This window comes from Molossus molossus, unplaced genomic scaffold, assembly GCF_014108415.1.
Source record: "Molossus molossus isolate mMolMol1 unplaced genomic scaffold, mMolMol1.p scaffold_m16_p_8, whole genome shotgun sequence".
In the NCBI taxonomy this organism is placed as follows: domain Eukaryota; kingdom Metazoa; phylum Chordata; class Mammalia; order Chiroptera; family Molossidae; genus Molossus; species Molossus molossus.
The window spans coordinates 27,667,174-27,686,138 of NW_023425402.1; positions in this window are offsets into that span (position 1 = coordinate 27,667,174).

Consider the following 18,965-nt stretch of genomic DNA (forward strand, 5'->3'; position numbering starts at 1 on the left):
CCTGAGGACTCAGATTATTGATCTGATAATTGGTCAGAATCTGAATAAGCTATCCTTCAAACCTCTTTCAGCTCAGAGCTCATACTAAGTTAAAGGTTTGAAGCAGCTAACTTGAGGCGCACTTAATTTTTGTTACGGATGAAGTGTATGGAGGAGATTGTATTATCCCAGCCACTTTTATATAAATTTGAAATTATTTAAAAATAAAATGTAAAAATATTCAGGTGGAAAAGTAAATATACACCGAGGATCCTAAAAAAAATAAGAGCAGCGTGAAGAAAATGATTAAATTGTATGTTAAAACATATAACATATTCTAGCCCAGCTGGTGTGGCTCTGTGGATTGAACATTGTCCCATGGGCGGAAAGGTCTCGGTTTGATTCCTGGTCAGGGCGCATGCCCGGGTTTGGGCTGCATCCTCGGTCAGGCTGTACAGGCGGCAGCCGATCGATGTATCTTCACATTGATGTTTCCATCTCTCTCTCCCTTCCTCTCTCTCTAAATAATCAATAAAAAATACTCTAACTCTCCTATCATTAAAAGAATATGATACTGACACCTCACATCTGTCAGGACAGCTGTTATCAAAGAGATAACAAGTATTGGGGAGGGCATATTGGAACCCTTCGACACTGTTAGTGGGAATGCAGAATGGTGCAGCCACTGTGGAAAAACAGTATGCAAGTTCCTCAAAAAATTAAAAATAGTACTACCATATGAGGCAGCGCTACTTACTTCTGGGCATTTATCCAAAAGAATTGAACTCAGAATCTTCAAGAGATTTTAGTATTCGTATGCTCTTGGCAGCACTGTTCACAATAGCCAAGATGAGGAAACACCCTAAATGTCTATGAGAGATGAGTGGATAAAGAAAATGTAGTGTATATATACAGTGAAATACCATTCAGCCTTAAAAAGAAGGAAATTCTGCCCTGGCCAGTTTTGCTCAGTGGTTAGAGCATCGGCCTGTGGTCCGGAGAGACCTGGGTTCGGTTCCCGCTAAGGGCACGTACTTCGGTTGCAGTTTGTCCCCGGCCCTGGTTGGTCGTGCGGGTGGCAGCCACTCGATGTGTCCCTTCACGTGGATGTTTCTCTCTCTCTCTCCCTTCCTCTCTCTCCCTCCCACTGTATCTGAACAAAAAATGGAAAAATGTCCTCGGGTGAGGATAAAAAAAAAAAAAAAGAAGGAAATTCTGCAAAATGGGACAATATGGATGAATCTTGAGGACATCGTGCTAAATAAACAGTCACAGAAAGACAAATGCATCATGATTCCAAATACTATATGAGGGATCTAAAATTGTCAAATTCATGGGATCAAAGAGTGGAATGGTGGTTGTCAGGAGCCCCAGGAAGGGGAAACTGGGGTGTTACCAATGAACTGAAATTAAGTTCTAATTAAACAAGATGAATACCTTTTAGAAATATGATTTATAACATTGTACCTATAGTCAACAATAATGCATTGTACACTTAAAAAGTTGTTAAGAGGGTAGCCCTGGCTGGGTGACTGGGTTGGTTGGAGCATTGTCCTATACACCAAAAGGTTTCGGGTTTGATTCCGGGTCAGGGTGCATACCTAGGTTTCTGGGTTTGATCCTGTGGGAGGCAGCAACAGATTGATTTTTCTTTCTTTCTCTCTCTCTCTAAATATAAATAAAAAACAAAACAATAAACGTATCTTCAAGTGAGGATTAAAAAAGTTGTTAAGAGGGTAGATCTCATGCTCAGTGTTTTTATCACAATAAAATAAAATTGTTTTAAAACTATGAAACTGAGAATTATTGGAAACTATGAATTACTGGAAAAGATAGAAAGTTCAGAAACAAACCAAAATATGTACAACAATTAGTAAATATAGAAAGGAAGTAAAAGATAAAGTAAATGATAAAGCTATATATTAAATTGCTATGGAAAAGATTGACTTTACACGATTTTAAAACAATTGAATAATATGAAAAAGGAGAAAATAGAGCCCATATTCAGATCATGCATCACCATAAACTCCAAATGGATTGTCTATTTTAGCAAAGTTATAAATGTAACAGAGTCCGTTTCCTAGCTCTGTCCACTGAACGGGCCCGGATGCAGTGACTGACCCTCGCAGGCACTGAGATCCTAGTTTCTAAATACCTTTTCCACTAGAAGGAACCAGGACTCTTTGGAGGATTGCATGATTCCAGGACTTGCAGCAAGAGAACATAAGATAAACCTGAAGAATCTTGGTCAGAAGCAAGAAAATGCAGAAAGAGATGATGGGAACATGTCAAAAGAACACAGAAACACTATTTGACTGACTACATTTGAGACAATAGAAACATCAAAAAAAAAAAAAAAAAAAAAAAGGACAGTAATAGATTATAGCATATTGAATATTTAAAAAAATAATAATAACAAGAAAACAACCAGACAAGTCCAGATTGTAGAAAACTTCCTAAAAGCTGGACTCTTCAAATAATGTCAATCACAAAAAAACAAACAAAAGGCAGGGTACTGTCTAAGTTAAAGAGGACTAAACAGACACGACAAATAAATGTGCAATCCTTGATTGGATCTTGGATTTAATAAACACAGCTAGAAAGACCATCCTTGTAGATAATCAGAGAAATTTGAATATGGGCTGTATATTCAACAATGTTATTCCAGTGTTAAATTTCTTGGATGTGATAAAGATGTGTTTATGTAAGAAAATGTCCTTGTTCTTAAGAGATGTATGGCATATAATTAGTGGTGAGTTGCCATGATATCTGTATCTTACTTTCAAATGGTTTGTCAAAAAGTGTGTATGTCTCTCTGTGTGTGATGTTAGCAACTGGATCTAGGTGAAGAATATATGACGTTCATTAAACCGTTCTTTTAATTTTTTTCTGCTTTGCAATTATTCAAAATTAAAATAGTAGAGGAATAAGAGACAAATAACAAAAAATTCACCATCAAGTTGCTAAATCACTTAGATATATAGGAATATTTATAGATCATGCAATCATTTTAACTCATTTATATATTAAAGCAAATGTAAAAATAAACATTCAAGTACATTAAGGAATAAGTGATGTTAAGTAGAAGCCACCTGTCTCTTTAGGTGACAGATGAAGACATAAATCCACGAATAAACTAATTCCCCTCAGGTCACACTCTAAGGTGTATAAGTTTCCATTTCTGTGAGCTTTATACAGCAACTGACCACTAAATATGATTCTTTGAATACTTGAAATTTTCTTTCCAGGCTCTGGGCTTGAGGAAGCTCCTTGTATTACACTTTATCAGAGAAAACAGACCTTTCAAAGATTTTGTTTTTCTTCTTTTTATATCTGCTATTTTCCCCTCACATTTCAGCAGGGATTAAAATATCAACGGAGATGCTTTCTGTTTCTTAACCTGGTTCTTCATGAACTGGCGAAGCAGCTGGAAGTCCATTAGATCTACTGAACAAGGTGGTAACAATGCTGAAATGAACAATAAAGTGAGCGTTAAAACAGATTCTAGCCGATTCAATACTTTGAAAAGGACAGCATCTTCTATTAGCAAGGATTAATCTTCAACCACAGATCATCGTGGATCAAGATGTCACACATAATTATTAGTACCACCAGCCTGGACGAAGGAAACTGTGACCCAGGATTGTTCCCAAGTGCCCTTGGCCTGCTGGACCCGTAGCCTGCTCTGGACACTTTGAGCAAGTTACTGAGCCTGTTTGGTGTGTTTCCTTGGGTGTAAAATGGGAGTAATTGTATTTCATTCATAGATTTTTTGAGAAGGTTAAATGAGGATGCACAGGGTCTTGTACATAGTAAACATAGTTAAAAAATTTTGTTTTTCTTTATTGATTTTAGAGAGAGAGGAAAGGAGAGGGAGAGAGAGATAGAAACTTCGATGAGAGAGAGCATTGATTGGCTGGCTCCTTCATGACCCCCACTGGGGATCGGGCCCACAACCTGGGCATGTGCCCTGATCGGGAATTGAATCCGCAACCTCCTGGTACATGGGGTGATACTCAACCACTGGCTCACACCGGCTGGGCTAAACACAGTTTTTTTTTTAAATCTTTATTGTTGAATATATTACAGATGTTCCTCATTTTTTCCCCATTGACCCACTCCTCCCCTCTCCCACCCCCCTTCTGCCTTTTCCCACACTGTTGTCTGTGTCCATTGGTTATGCATATAAGTTCCTTGGTTTATTTCTTTCCATCCCCAACCCCCATTCCCTTTGAGGTTTGTCAGTCTAGCAACCAATTTGTACTTCTTAATCTCTTCACCATTTTCACTCATTCCCCTATCCCACCTCCCATCTGGCAACCAACAAAATGTTCTCTATATCTATGAGAATGTTTCTGTTCTGCTTGTTCATTCTATTTGTAGATTCAATTGTTGATAGCTATGTATTCATTGCCATTTTGTTCATATTTTTTATCTTTGTCTTCAAAAAGACCCTTTAACATTTCATATAATAATAGTTTGGTGCCCTGGCCGGTTTGGCTCAGCGGTTAGAGCATCAGCCTGCGGTCCAGAGAGACCCAGATTCAGTTCCTGCTAAGGGCACGTACCTCGTTTGCAGTTTGTCCCTGGCCCTGGTTGGTCGTGCGGGTGGCAGCCACTCGATGTGTCCCTTTCACGTCGATGTTTCTCTCTCTATATATATATCTATCTATCTCTCTGTCTCTCTCTTCCTCCCCCCCCCCCACTCTATCTGAACAAAACATGGAAAAATGTCCTTGGGTGAGAATAAAAAATAAAAATAAAATAATAATGGTTTGGTGGTGATGAACTCCATTAGCTTTTCCTTGTCTGGGAAACTCTTTATATGGCCATCGATTCTATTAACTTGCTTAACTGCACCTCATTTATCTCATCTTCAGTAGAGGTCTCTTGTTCTTTCATTTGGCTTTTGTTTCTGTTTTTCACCATTTTGGCTATCACAGTGGGCTTTGGAGTCTGCCAAATTTCCCCTGTGGGTGTTGGTGTTCTGCTGTTTGTGGCTCCCTCTCCTGGGTTTGGATGAGGCAGGGAGGACCCACTTTAACCACCACTGTCAAGTCTTAACTTTCCTCTAGCTTTTTTTTTTTTTGCCTGGAGGATTAGTAGAGGTCACCAGAAGAACCTTGGTTTCTGAGTTGCCTGAAAAACTCCCTCAGGTGCTCAGTGTAAGAGGATTTCCTGAAGGAAGAGCAGATGCTGGTTGTTAATGGGCCTCAATTAGCATTTCAATGGCCGCCAGGTGGGGTTGAATCTCCCAGGGAGGGTCCGCCACCTCTCCCCAGGGCCCTGGGAAGGAGTTAGATGACCACTGTCCTGTGTGGCTGCACTCAGCGAAAGCTCTGAGCACCCTCCAAATCCCGAGTGTCCCCACACAGTTCCAGTCCAGTCTGCCTTCCCTCTGCCGGAGCCCAAGGTGAGTGGCTGTTGCCAATTTAGCCTCTGTCCAGACTCTGTGTCATGGAGCCGCCTGGGACTTTTAACCCAATGGAGCTGCTCCCAGCTAAGGGCGGCTGAGTCTGCGGCACCAGCCGAGGGCGTAGCACTCAGGACCTTGCCACGGTCACAGCAGAGGCGGCAGCAGCTTCCCCCCGAGTCCCCTGGTCCCAGCCCAGTCTGTGCGGCACCAGCCGAGGGCTTAGCATGCAGCCGAGGCAGCAGCAGCTTCCAGCCGAGTCCGCTGGTCCCAGTCCAGGCCACTGCGGACGGTGGGCTCCCGGCCCCTTCTCGCCTCCTCTCAAACCTACCAGGATTGAGTCAGTGTCCCTGGTTATGTGTTCCTCCAGGCTGCCTTTCGGTTGCTCCTTCCTGACGATTTGTCTTTATTTTCGTTGTAAATCCAGTTTGGTCCTGGGAGATGGTCTGTGTAGCTCCATTCACTCCGCCGCCATTTTTTTCCTGGTCATCGATTCTAAATGACAGCTTTGCAGGATACAGTAATCTTGGTTGTAGGTTCTTGCTTTTCATCACTCTGAATATTTCTTACCACTCCCTTTTGACCTGCAAAGTTTCTTTTGAGAAATCAACTGACAGTCTAATGGGAACTCCCTTGTAAGTGACTAACTGCTTTTCTCTTGTTGCTTTTAAGATTCTTTCTTCATCTTGAACCTTTTGCATTTTGATGATGATGTGTCTTGGTGTGGGCCTCTTGGGGTTCATCTTGTTTGGGACTCTGCCTCCTGGACGTGTATGTCTGTTTCCTTCACCAAGTTAGGAAAGTTTTCTGCCATCATTGTTTCAAATAGGTTTTCGATTTCTTGTTCTCTCTTTTCTCCTTCTGGCAGCCCCAAGATGCAAATGCTGGCACGCTTGAAGTTGACCCAGAGGCTCCTTACACTATCTTCATTTTTTTGGATTCTTTTTTCTTTTTGCTGTTATGATTGGGTGTTTTTTGCTTCCTTATATTCCAAATCGATGGTTTGCTTCTTGGCTTTACCTGCTCTATTATTGAATCCGTGTAAATTATTCTTTATTTTAGTTAGTGCCTCCTTCATTTCTGACTGTGCATCCATAATTTCTGACTGGTCCTTTTTTATGCTCTTGAGGCCCTCACTAAGTTCACTGAGGTTCTCACTAAGTTCATTGAGCATCCTTATAAGCAGTATTTTGAACTCAGCATCTGTTAGGTTGTTTATCTCTATTTCACTTGGTTCTTTTCCTGGGGTTTTGATCTTTTCTTTCATGTGAGACCTGTTTCTTTGTCTCCTCATTTTGGCTGCCTCCCTGTTTGTTTCTGTGTATTACTTAATGAGAGGTATGGGGCTATCTGAGACTAGATGCTACTTGTTTGAAAGAATTTAGGAAAATCTGAAGCAGGATCCAAGACAGGCCAATCCTATGGTTAACCAACTGGCAACAACTTGGGTGGGCCTGAAAGTTGGGTGGGGCGGGGCATCAGGGAGTCACCAGGGTGGGGCAACCAGTGTGAGCCAGGTTGCTGGAGTCCCAGATATGGCTACTGTCGGCCGCCCCAGCGAAGGGCTCACCAAAGGAACAAAGGCCTCTGACAGCACGTTTGTCCCAGAGAAAGCCCCTTCTCCAGTCCTTGCTCCAGTGACAAATAGCTCAGTTCTTCCCCATATGTCCCTGGCACCCCTCGAGCTGTCTCCCTTCCAAGCTTAGACGGAGCAAGTCTGAGTAAGTCCATGCGCGGGCCCTTTAAGAGGAGCTGCCTGGGCTCCAGCCTCCTCAGCCTCCCTGAGCTCAGTTCCCGCTGGTTTTTCCAGCCATATGTTATGGGGACTTGTCTTCCTGGCACTGGAACCCTGAGCATGGTGCCTGGTGTGGGACGGGGACCCCTCAGTCAGGACCTTCCCAGCTGAGGTGTCCTCCTGATTTTTATCTGCCACAAGTGGGTGTGAGACCAGCCCGACTGCCCCTACCACCAGTCTGGATGTGGCTGCTTCTTTAATTCCGTAGTTGTAGGACTTCCATTCAGCTGGATTTCAGGCGGCTTTGAATGATGGTTGTTCTGTAGTTTAGTTGTAACTTTGATGTGGTTGTGGGAGGACGTGATACTACATTTACCTACGCCGCCATCTTGACCGTTAAGTCTATAAACACAGTTTTTTAAAGTGGTATTTTGTCAATTAGATATTTCTCAAATGACTAAAGAGTTTGAAATAATTTATATTTTATAAATACCACTTTCTTTTTGATTTTCATATTTATGTGACTCGACTATTATTGCCCATATACATGAGCCTTAAATTTTTGACATGAAAATACATTTAACAAAAATTGTTTATTTATCTGCTGTTCTAGGATTTTTATTTTGGTCACATGCAGTTGTTTAATATATATTTCCTTCCTATGTATACTATCAGGAGATAGTTCCCTGGTATATGGAAGCCAAAGTTAGTTTTTTTTTCAAACATGTTAGATTGAAACTGGTGCTTCAGTGATACTTTTATTCACATTTTCCCCCCCTGTGAAGTAATTTTACATTTGATTGGCTTTTACAATGCATTTAAGGACTTGCAGTTAACATGGACATTTAGCAAGGGAATTTAGGGTTTAACAGGAATCCCACAGATCTGACTCAGCTTAGACTCCCGTTAGACCTCTTCATGGTTCTTTACTTCATGTAAAACTGAATGACACATTGGCTCATCTGTTCATCTTCTGTAAGTGTTTATAAAGTGCCCACTAGGCTCAGTGCTAAGGGGAAATTGTAAGGAATACTTCCTATTCTCTAGGAAGAACCAATGTAATTAGAACTATAAATTATACACATGTGTATGTAAGAATGGATGATGATAATAAATGGCCAAAATGAGTGGTCTAGATAGGGGAAAGATAATAAAGCCACAATGGTCAGAAAGTGTCTGTTGATGTGAAATGAGTTGCTTTTAAAAAGACAAGCAGAGCCCTGCCTGAGTGGCTCAATGGATTGAGTGTCGCCCCATGCACCAAGAGGTCACTGGTTCCGGTTGGGGCACATGCCTGTGATGGGAGCTCGATCCCCAGTAGGGGGCATGCAGGAGGCAGCCAGTCAATGTCGCACTCTCATGTCAATATTTCTCTCAAAGTTTCTCCCTCTCTCCCCCTTCCTCTCTCTCTCTTAAAAAAATAAAATCAAAAGACTGAGGTGAAGGCTGATTGAGATTTGCTCACACGCATTACAACTGCAGCTGTAAATAATCAAGGCTCAGTGGGTTGAAGATTACCTAAGGGGGCACATGGAAGCAGGCTTAAAGGGAAGGTTGCCTCTTCTCTTGGCTGGGTAGCAGGGGGGATGGCTGTACACCTGATTTGGTATTGGACTTGAATGAGAAATTCCAGTGGTGTGTCCTTGTGACCGGATAGTGAACCTTAATGCAGCTCCTGGTCAGTATTCCAATACGCTAGGACCTCTGGGGAATTACCGAAGGCTAGATTCTCAGTTACTGACTTGGATCTTCAAAGGGTTCTTGGTTCTTATACTATTGGAGGCCTGAGGGGGGGCATTTGAGCAGATCAGCTTCTCTCCGGCCTTCATTTTCCTGCCTTAGTATCCGGGAGCCTCTGAAAGCCTCCTTTCTTCTGGGCAACAGTCTTAGGGTGGCCTTGGAAGAGGGCCGGCGGGGCCTTATCTTTCAATAGCTGTGCTTGGGCATCTGCCCACATTGTCTCCTAGGCCTAATTTACACTTGGCACTGTACGCAGTACGTCACGTACCTTTCAAAACTGCTAGGGAATTACAGTGTGAAACACCGGTGATTTCAGTCAGGGTCTCAGTGACCACCAGCGAAATGGCTGACAGTTGGGGCACTAGTAGCTATAGTGGGTCTAGGGAAAGAATAGCACACCAAGAATCCAGGGCTAGCTGGTATTCTTCTTCTCCTTAAGCCACTTAAAAGCAAATGGCTTCTGTGTCAAGTTCCCTTGGCGGTGCCAAACAAATGAAAATAACCTCGAAGGCACAATTTCCAAATGAATATGAAATCATGCCATAAACAACCTATTTCTGTGGAAATACTGGCCTTGTGGAGAGAAAAACTAAGGGGCCCTTATATCTTGGCGTGAAAGGCAGGATGATTTTTCCTTTGGTAGTTAGTTTCCTGGCCTGAGAAAATATTTGCGTATAAATGTGTAAGGGGAATTGCAGAAGCAGAGCTAAAATTTATTTTCTTTGAGCGTGTGTTATAATACTACTAAATTGCAAAGGTCTGGCTGTCTGAATACATTAATAGAGTATTCCTAGAAACCTCCATCTCGACACTGGTCAATATGTATCAAAATATGTCTTTTCAAAACTAGAAAAAAGAGAAACAAATATTTGGAAAGGCCTGATTGGTTCCATGTATTTGTATGCATGTGTTCTCTGGGGATACTCTTCTCTCTTAAGAAGAAATATTATATTTATTCCTCAGAGGTTTATTCTAAGGAAATGATGAAATCATGCCATTATGTGTGGTTCAAATTATTTATTTTGTTAAGTATTTCATCTCTGCCTTCTCGGTTCCACAAGAAAATAGAATGGTATTTTTTTAAAATATGTTTTTTTTAAATTGATTTTTAGAGAGAGAGGAAAGGAGAGATAGAAACATTGATCTGAGAGAGAAACATTGATCAGCTGCTTCCCACATGTCCCCAACCTGGGCATATGCCCTGGCGGGGAGTTGAGCAGGGACCTCTCAGTCCTTGGGACGATGCCTAATCCACTGAGCCACACGGGCTGGGTGGGCATTTTAAAACAAAGGAGTAAATTGGAATCAAGAAATTTAGATAAGTTAACTTTATTAAAAAACTAGAAATATAGGATAAATGATAAGCAAAACATAGATAATTTTGTTTTTGTGGTCTACAGTGAGAGACTGTTGAATGCCCCACTCTTGTTGTGGGAGAAGGGTATTAACTGCGGCGTGAAGCTTTTGGAAAGCAGCTGCAAACCTGGATGTTCCCCTTACTTGCCAATATTTTATGACCAAACAGATGTGTACGCAAATCACACCTGTTCTAATTCCAAAAGCTCGGCTTCAGTCAATCACTTTAAAATAACTTCTGTCTCTAAGACATAAAATGTACTAAAGAATCTTGAAGGCTGGACAATGAAGGTGTCAGCAGCTCCCTGACCAAGGGCACCGCTGAAACATATGGTCGCATTTTCTCTGCTTTCATGGGACTCCGGGGAGCACTCAATGACAAATCAATGAAAACTTCTCATGGACGGGAAAGTGAGAAGCCCAGAGAATGTGTTGGGGGTGGGGGGACACAGGCTCATCTTGCTTTACAAATGCTTTCTTCCCTCTCAGTTCAGAAAAATCTTAAAGTGGTAATTGCCATGTGCCAGATTGTATGAGCAGGGAAATCTTATTTTGAAAGTAGAACTTGACCTTTGAGAAGTGAAAGGTGAAGTGCTTGGCATTTATTATTTTGATTACTCTCAAAATATTTTTGTATGTTTTTGACACAAACCAAGTATTACAAAACTAAGATAAGCAGATGGACACTTTTCATATATACTAATAAGATAAAGATTCTCCTGGCTCTATAACCCATATCCCCAGATACCACTGATTAAGTTGAATCCAGGGGGTTAAAAAACTCTGAAACATTCTTTTCACAGAAAAATAAATTGATTCCCAATGGATGATGGGCACTGTGTAAACTGGGTTCTGACTTAGGTCCCTGTGCTTTTCTCCTCTGCATGTGACCTCTTGTTACTTCTGCTTGGTAAAAGCAGGCTGTTGAATCCATGGTTAGAATTTACTATGCTAGGTTTGAAAACTTATTTTTCATTGCACTCCTTGCACACTTGACAGCGAATTCTTGGTCAGAGCACTATGTGTAGTGTTTTAATCCATAGCAGCCACATTCATGGAATACCCTTTAGCCACAGTTTTGTCATTAAGAGTTTCACATCCCCTCCCCCTTTTTAATTGTCCTTTTCTGTATCACCATTACAAATTCTTTGCTATAAACAGAGGGCATGCTTTGATCTTACCACAATTATATTCCAATTTATCTAACAAGCTTATCCTGATCTTTTTTTTGATAAGGATCCTACATCACTTTTCACATTTGCACCCATGATGAAATCCCCATTAATAAGATTCTACCACATCTTGAGTTTTAAGGTATAAAACTCCAATTGCCTTGGGAACAAGTTTGTGCAGAATGCATTCTGAAAAAAATGACAACTTGAGTTTTACAGTGCAGAGATTATTGTTATTCACGGTGTGTACCTACATCTGCACAGGAAACAAAAAGGCCCAGAACAGCACCAGCTTCAAACCCTGAAACAGTTTGTGGACTCAGTAAAAACAACGATGCTTTCGCCATGCAGCTAGACGCATTCTTCTTGCTGTCATTTCCGGGGACAATGAGCAATACTGGGGGGCTCTTTGTTTGCCCTTGGTCCTTCCTGTTCCTGCCTGCTGGCTGAGCAGTACAGACTGGGAAGGAGTTTTAAGAGTGAAAATATTCAACATAATGTTGATTTCATCATTGAAACTGTCAGGGTTGCAGAGAGATGCTTTTAGAAGAGTCCTTTTAATCTTAAGCTATTTGCTTCTAGGCAACCCCCATCATCACTGTTAGTTTTTTGGTCTCCTCCTCACTCCTCTCTTCACATACAAATCTGGTGTTGCTATATATTTGTGTAGCACCACAATAAAAGAAAACTAGTGTAGCACTTTTAGCTAATCTTATTATGAAGTAATGTTGATTACATGGACAAGCCATACGTGCCATGTATGATTTATTGATTTCCCTGACATCTGAAAAGGATTTGGGATCAGATCTGCACTAGAACACACCACTCGCTTGGCTGCACTCTATGGTGACCAGGCTATAAAAAACAGTATCATGCAACTATACTTGGACCTCTGAAAAATAGATGGAAAGGCCGCTATTTAAAATATCTCCAACTGATCTTGCTGGTTTATTGTAGTTGGGGGTGGGTTAACTGCAGAAAGAGGAGACTGTTCTAAGAAGATGAGCAGCTGGTTACAACCCTGACACTAGGTCAACGACAGGGAATGCCACATGAAGGGCAGTGCCTGTGTAGGTCCCATTCTATTGATTTGAAGATGCAATTGGAATGTTTTGTTTGCTAAAATACCAGAAAAGATAGCCCTGGCTGGTTTGGCTCAGCGGTTAGAGTGTCGGCCTGCGGTCCGAGAGACCCAGGTTTGGTTCCCGCTAAGGGCACGTACCTCAGTTGCAGTTTGTCCCCAGCCCTGGTTGGTCGTGCGGGTGGCAGCCACTCGATGTGTCTCTTTTACGTTGATGGTTCTCTCTCTCTCTTCCTCTCTCCCTCCCACTTTATCTGAACAAAAAATGGAAAAATGTCCTCAGGTAAGGATAAAATAAATAAATAAATAACCAGAAAAGATGAACATGCATATAACAAAAACACAAGAGGGGTAAGGGCAGAACATTCTGAGCCCACTTCCAAACACTTGTCTCCTCAGTCCAAGCTGAATGTAACCCTTGAGCTAACCACGAAGGAACAGCGTGGAAGATAACAGACTTTGGGAAAAGGATGTTCTCTTCCACCACCCCAGCCTCAACCCCCTCTCTGCACATTTCATAGTTCTTTACCTCAGACTTGAAAACAATTCAGTAAGATGAACAGAATCCTAGAAGTGCTGCTTACCACGGCTGTTCAATGCAGAATGCTTTCAGGCTGGTTACTGGCGGTGGGGGAAGGATGCAGCAGATACTGGAGAAGGGTCCTGGGGAGTGGAGCGTTATGTCCATTGGTGTGTGGCCACGACCAGGGTTCATTTAATGAGCCTGCTGGCCCTTTTCCCAGCACGGGCTGCCGCCATCCTCACACCTGACTGGTTGATGATATCAACTGGGGACATGGATTAGAGCCGTCAGGATGTGGTACATCCAGTCAATAAGAGTAAATCAGCATGAGCAAGCTCTGTCAGTTAAATATTGGCGATTTGTCCCATAGTTAAAGCTATCTTATGTCCTGTAGCTTATCTGTCAACGGCAAACCTACAGTTTCCTAAAAAATTCATATTCCTACGGAAAATCAAGGAAAAGACAGGGAAATGTTTTTAGCATTCGTTTCTATGATAACCTTGAGTTTAGGGTTTGCGTGTGTGTTCTGATGTGTTGTGCTAGGTTTTTGGCTTGAATGTGTTTTCAGTTTGAGGCCTTTGCTTCATGACCATTTTTAATTAAAATGCGGGGGGAGAAAATATATACGATTTTTTTTTTTTTATGTGAGAGAGTGGTAATAGGAATTCTTAAAAATTTGACAAGATACTATGTGTCTGTGAGATTCATTCTCGTTTAGTGATATAGATGATGATGTTACTTGAATTACTCTTTCCAAAGGTACTGTTTTTCCCCTGTTAAAATAATTCCAGAAATGTTCTTCACATAACATGTCTTTATCAGCAAGGCCAGAAATATTATTGGTGTACACATGTGACATGTATTTGCACATACACGTCTTCAGGTATTTTAGATTGCAGAATATTATCATTTTGGATTTCCAGACCTCCCAGAAATATTTAAAACAGGACAGATAGTTTTGCCTCAATCAAATTTAGACATTTACTTAACACAAACCATGTCATATAGTGTTTTGTTTATGAAACCAAGAGTGTATGCTTGTGGTACAAAATTTCAAAGGTACAAAGAGAGATTCAGTAAAAAATAAGTCAGTACTATTAGGGGGATCACTTTGTAAGTTATATAAATGTCTAACCACTATGCTGTATCCCTGAAACTAATATAACATTGAATGTCAACTGTAATTGAAAAATAAAAACATTTTCTTAAATGTCAGTAACCTCAGACACCCAGGACTCTCCAGTGACCACTTTATCATTTTCTTTTCTATGATTACACACACACACACACACACACACACAATAGATTTAGTTATACTATATGTATATAAGTATGTATGTATGTATCTATCTATACTTTAATTAACCAGGTCTCTATTGGTGATATTTAGGTTGTTTTCAATTTTTCACGAACAATGCTGCAGTGATGTGTATTTAGAACACTTTTCCCACAGGTGTCTGCAAAGCTTTTTCCTCATCTCATTTGGGTCTTATTTAAATGTCACCTTCTGCCCGGCTGGTGTGGCCCAGTGGTTGAGCGTTGACCCATGTACCAGTTTGATTTCTGGTCAGGGCACATGCCCAGGTTGTGGGCCCGATCCCCTGTGGGGGGCATACAGGAGGTGGCCAGTCAATGTTTTCTCTCATCAGTATTTCTGTCTCTCTCTCTCCCTCCCCCTTCCTCTCTCTCTCTGAAATCAATAAAGAAAAAAAAAATGTCACCTCCTTACCTTATCTAAAACAGCATACTTCCCTCAGTACTTCCCATCTCTCCTACCCTACTTCCCTTTCCTTCATGCCCACATCTGACAGGTTACGTGTTTAGCTCTCTGCAGCCTACCTTCCCAACCAGCAGAAGCTTCGTGAGACCGCCGTTGCTGCTCTACATCTAGTGCCCAAATGGTAGCTCTGCTATGTAGTTGGTGCTAACTCAGTACACTTATTAAATGATTAGGTCCTTTTGCAGATTTGTGAATCCATTTGTAGGAAAAAAGTCACTAGAAGTGGAATTGCTGTGTCAAGGGTGTTGGTAGCCATAATTTGGACACACATTGCCAAATTGCTTTCCTTAGAAGTTGTAGAAATTTCCATTTCTATCAGCAATGTACCAACAACATTCAATTTAAAAAAATTTTTTCCCAGTTGATATAACCTATGGCATCTCATTTTAGTTATAATATGTGTTTCTCTATTATAAGTGGTGTCCATACCGCCAACATCATTAACGGTTTATGATGGCAGGTACGAAGTGTTTTCATCGGCACTTTCTTGACAGACTCAAAAATCTTCCTGACACTCGTGCCCTGACACCAGACATTGCTGATGATCTGCTCTCCTCGGCTCTAGGTACAGTGGTTCAGGCAGGTCTTTGCTCACTTACTCTGAAATCCATAAACATCACCATTGGCTGATAAGATCAAGGATTAAACGTATTTCCTTAATTATAGTCCCAAGTTGTCTTCTTATGAAGATGTCCATCCCCAAGCTGTTCCCCACTACAGTCTTTAACCGGCAGAGAACTCAGAAGTTTCCAGCATCCAGAAACAGCCTCTTCTCTCCCAACAATCCTCACCAACCTTTCCCAATAGTGTGCCGCACACCACTGTTGGTTAACCAGCCCAGGAAGCAAGTTTATAAGTAAACGTTAGTAGCTACTTTGACTTCTAGATTTGTTATGCAATACAGTGTATCTAATTTTTCTTTTCCCTCATGCCATGTGATGTTCTCCCACTTTTCAGGCCTCATTTGGGTCCTCCGTTTGTAACAGCAGAAATACCAACATCAAGCAGAACATCTTACCAGGATGGTTAAAAACACCGAGAACTTTACATACAATTAGGCCTGAGTAAAAGTGCTGTCGATCCATTGTGCTGTTTCTCAGTTAATCTTAACTCAGAAATTCTTTAGACTCCCTCTGTAAAAATGATTCTATATGCTAAACCTACATATTTGACCATTATGGTTTTTCTGGGAAATGAAATAGTTTGCTGTTGTAATTCATTTTTAGGTTTATTGGATGAAATCTAAATGCATAGATTACAGAACCCTCCAATTAAGAATAAGATACAGTCAGCCCTTGTTTATCACGGTTAATCAGGTCCAGACTCTACCACGATAAATGAATTTCCGCGAAGTAGGATGCGCTATTTTCAAACAGGGATAGAGTGAGACCACGAACATCGAACATCGAAGCGCGAAGTGGCGAGGGACTACTGCAATGTCACTAAGATGATCTTCCACACTGGACCTTCTTGCTACTGCAACTGTCCTCACACCAACATTTGTACAGCATCTTTTTTCCACCCCCCACCAAAAAAAGAAGGCATGCATTATTTACCTTTAATGGCTTGTACCAAAACTTTGAAAAATAGTACCATTACAAGAACACTGAGAAAACACATCAAAACAATGCTTAGGTCTCCTGAAAACTTGTGTTGTCTTCTAACAAAAAATCAAATGCATTATAACATGTGATTTTTTATTTTTAAATTTTAGCCTGGGATCCTCTGAATTAAAAAAAATTTTTTTTCTGTATTGATTTTTAGAGAGGAAGGGAGAGGGAGAGAGAGATAGAAACACGGGTGAGCGAGAACATCGATTGGCCACCTTCTGCTTGCCCCCCACTGGGGATGGGGCCCACAACCTGGGCATGTGCCCTGACCAGGAATCAAACTGGCACCTGCTTAACCACTGAGCCACATGGGCTGGGCTGGGATCATCTGAATTTTAATGTGGTTTGTGTTTATAAAATCATTGTATGATATTTGTTAGATAATACCTTCATTTCTTTATTTCTCTGTAGGTGGGGGATTATAAAGAATCATTGTGTTAACACACGTAAATAGCATGATAAAATCCAGTATTCAAACCAGTTTAGCAAGATATTGATCAAAACACAATTGAAAGATCACAGGACATTTTGTCCTTAAAATTCTCACATCAGTAAAATGCTATATTTGGAAAATTCCATGAGCTATAGAACACATCATGTGTCTACATCCAGCTAGACAGGAAAACATTAGGTAATAAAGAGTTTTATTTATAATGACACCAGAAAATGTGCACTAATATTCATGTTGGACATATCCTTGATAAGAAAAATCTTAAAAAATACTGTTTTTATAAGCAGCAGCCATCATGTTGGGGCTCAATGATTATGAAAAACTCCAGTGGCTAAGAGAAGATAACCTTGACACTGGGATATAAAATCCCTGAAGTGTTATGGATGACTATGTTGTATAAATGTAACTTGGCAACATCTTCATGCTGAGATTTAATACTTGGGGGTCAGTGTAGTGGTAAAGTTTGAAAAAAATAAACATATCAACTAAACAACCTTCATCATTGTGTCCACCAGGGAGTCTCAGTATGAAATCCTTTGCGCATCAAGAATTATTTCAACACTGAGTCAAAAAGCCTAAAGCATGCAGGAGATCAACCAAGCAATGCCAAAATTCTTAAACAGGAACTCCTAAATTCTCACATATAAAGTTTTACATAAAATGTACTTAAAATGTATATCATTTGAAGATGAATTTTGTACATGTACCAAGATATATATTCTTCAACCATTTACTCATTTTCCAAAGGGCAGTTGAGTTAATAAAAAAGATAAAAAGGTTATTTTATTATCATTATCATGTAAAAATTAAAGTAGTAAAAGAAGTTAGATAAAGATTTTATTTTTCAGATAGAGAACAAAGAATTTTTAGGGCAGCAAAACTATTCTGTATGACACAATAATGGTGCATACATGTCATTATATATTTGTCCAAACCCATAAAATGTACAACATCAAGAGTGAACCATGGAGTCTAGGTGGTAACAATGTGTCACTGTAGATTTATCGATTGTAACATATATATCACTCTGGTGGGGATATTGATAATGTGGGAGACATGTGTGGGGGCAGGAGGTCTATGGGAAATCTCTGCACATTCTGCTCACTAGTACTATAAACCTAAAATTGCTCTAAAAAGAAAATCTATTTTAAAAAACCCCTCATTTTTTTTCTTTTTATATTAAAAATATTAACACCTTTGTGGAAGTATAATGGGCATATATATCTGTAGTATATGTGTTGGTGAGTTTTGACGTAAGTACACATCAGTAGAAGTATCAACACAATCCCAGTAGTAAACATTTCTACCTCAAAGGTCTCCTTATGCCCCTTTGAAATCCCACCTTCTCTTCTACCCGATCCCAGTTCCCAGACAACCACTGTTCTGCCACTACAGATACGTCGGTATTTTTTAAAGTTTACATAAATAGACTCATACCATTTGTAATCTTTTTCTCTTCTTTCACTCAGCATAATTAGTTTGAAAATCATCTGTGTTACTGCATTTATCAATTTTTTAATTGCTTAGTTTTCCCATTATATAGCTGTATCACAGTGTGTTTACCCATTCACCTGTTGATGGAAATTTGGGCTGTTTCCAGTTTTGGACAATTACAAATAAAGCCACTATGAACCTTTGTGTACAGGTGTTTGTATGGACATATGCCTTCTTTTGTCTTGGGAAAACAACTAGAAGTAAAATGGCTGAGAATATGATGCATATATATTGAACTTTTTAATAAAGTTCCTAACTATTTCCAATACAAATTACCATTTTATATTCCTATTAGTAGTGTGGTAATAGAGAGCTCCAGTTCCTCTAAATGCTTGCCAACTTTTGGTAGAGTCAGTCTTTTTAATTTTAGACATTCCAATAGGTAGTGATATCTAACTGTAGTTTCTGTAGTTTTATTTATTTATTTATTTATTTTATCCTCACCCAAGGACATTTTTCCATATTTTTGTTCAGATAGAGTGGGAGGGAGAGGGGGAGAGAGAGAGAAACATCGACATGAAAGGGACACATCGAGCGGCTGCCACCAGCACAACCCAACCAGGGCCGGGGACAAACCACAACTGAGGCACATGCCCTTAGTGGGAACCGAACCTGGGTCTCTCTGGACCGC